The sequence below is a fragment of the Alosa alosa genome, chromosome 4, assembly GCF_017589495.1.
Source record: "Alosa alosa isolate M-15738 ecotype Scorff River chromosome 4, AALO_Geno_1.1, whole genome shotgun sequence".
Taxonomy (NCBI): Eukaryota; Metazoa; Chordata; class Actinopteri; order Clupeiformes; family Clupeidae; genus Alosa; species Alosa alosa.
In genome coordinates, this window is record NC_063192.1 from 27,707,530 (window position 1) to 27,709,277 (window position 1,748).

The 1,748-nt window shown below is 41.9% G+C and overlaps 1 protein-coding gene across 1 annotated transcript in view; it reads right to left on the reverse strand.

The window, feature by feature from the left end:
* The window catches only part of plcg1 (phospholipase C, gamma 1), a gene marked incomplete at its 3' end in the record, with an annotated part of 35,011 nt that extends 34,094 nt beyond the window's left edge, over window positions 1–917 (reverse strand). The window contains exon 1 of the mRNA XM_048241193.1: window positions 506–917. The remainder of the gene's footprint in view (window positions 1–505) is intronic.
* Between the last annotated feature and the right edge of the window lie 831 nt (window positions 918–1,748).

The following is a 1,748-nucleotide window of genomic DNA, read 5'->3' on the forward strand; positions in this document are numbered from 1 at the left end:
TAGGGGCAAATAAAAGCCGCACAAAATCTAATCTGGAATAACGAGCCCAGTTCAGATAGGTCTCAAATCGTTTTCAGGAAACAGGATTAGGTAGCCTCAATGAAAAGGATTTCCCACGAAGATAGCCTAATAAGTAAACAATTCAAATCCGTGGACCTGAACTGTAATCTGTTGTACATTTAAGTAGATTAGAGACGAAGGCCACTATGACTGGGCTAGTTGCTAATAGGAATTTATTTCCTTCCAAAGTGGTTAAGCCATCCCATAAAGTTTCTTTCCTTTGACTGCCTAAGCGCTTTTTTACGATCGACATATGTATCCAAATAACACTGATTTTAATACCCAGAAGATGGCAATTACGCACCACACAGAAACGTGGCTACATTTTCCAGGGGGCTAGCGCTAAAACGTTTGAGAGCGGAGGGAAGTATGGCTGATTTTACAGAAAGCAAGTCAGGTACAGCGTATAATAATTCAGTCGTCTTTCTTGCACCCTTTGCCTTACCGTCTCAAAATGCAACTGGCACGCTTGGACACAACAGAAGCAGAACAACACGTTGTAACGTTGCAATCTCGGCCCCACACATCTCTGGACCCAACTTCGGATGTCCTGAAGTCTTCCCCCTTTTCTCGATGATTATATCATCGTGCGATGGAGATAATGCGTCTCAGTCCAGAGAAAAGCCCTGTGGTTTTTCCCTTGGCGTCCTGCTGTAGCAATCCTCCATCGAGTTGGCCATATGCAAGTTAGTCAGACACGGCTGCCTCGGCCCTTCCCCCAACCGACCCCTTCTGTTCAACAAAGCACTGGATAGAGCGGCCTCTTAAAGATACAGTTCTGACTTTCCGCCCGTGCCCAACATTGTATCATTTCATAATTAGCTTGTGGAGCAACAATGTTGCAGTAAACCTGTTAGGTGGCCTTCTAAATCTGTTGCCAGTTGTTAATACACAGCACAGCAGGCGATAAACGATGGAATTGAAATGCATTTTGAGTGTGAATCCTTGTCTGCTGCGATAGATGTCAACTTGACATAAAACAATAATAGACAGTATCATCCTATGCAATAAACAGCTGGCAGTCAGTGAATCAATGAAAACTTTTACCCCTACGTTCTCTCCTCTAACCTGTCTTTTTCTCCCAATGCATTTGTGTGGGATACCAAGTTAACATAGCGTTATTTTGTTGTTATTTTAACTGCTTTTTCAGAGATGTTCTTTCAGACAACTACTCATATTTTTTATAGAAGAAATATATTGGACAAAAGCAGACTTTAGTAGTCTAGTAGACTATAGCTTTATCTAGTAAATGATGTTTGATGAAGCTGATTCTGTCTCAGTATCATTCTCACGTCAGTAACCTCTACCTCCGTGCATTGCACGCCTGTTCACCACAGCATTTTGCAAAAAGAGCCTGCTCACACCTTTTCTATGTAGCAGATTTCAGTTTGATCGTTATAACACTCAGTCATAAAGCTATAAAACACTTTACTCACTGTTGATGATAACATCCAAGTTGATAGGTTGTACACCACTAGCCTACATAGAAAGTAGGCCTACACATGGGCCTAGTAGGGTAGGGTTTGTCACACAAGTCAAAATGTCTGTGGCTGAGTGTCCCACATACTAACATGTTGGCCATTCTCTATTAGTTTAGTTTAGATTACCTCTCAAACTCTGTGGTTGACTGAGATTTAGCAGCATTCTCGTCCCTCCATTCAAGAAATTATACAAAAGGGAAGACAGGA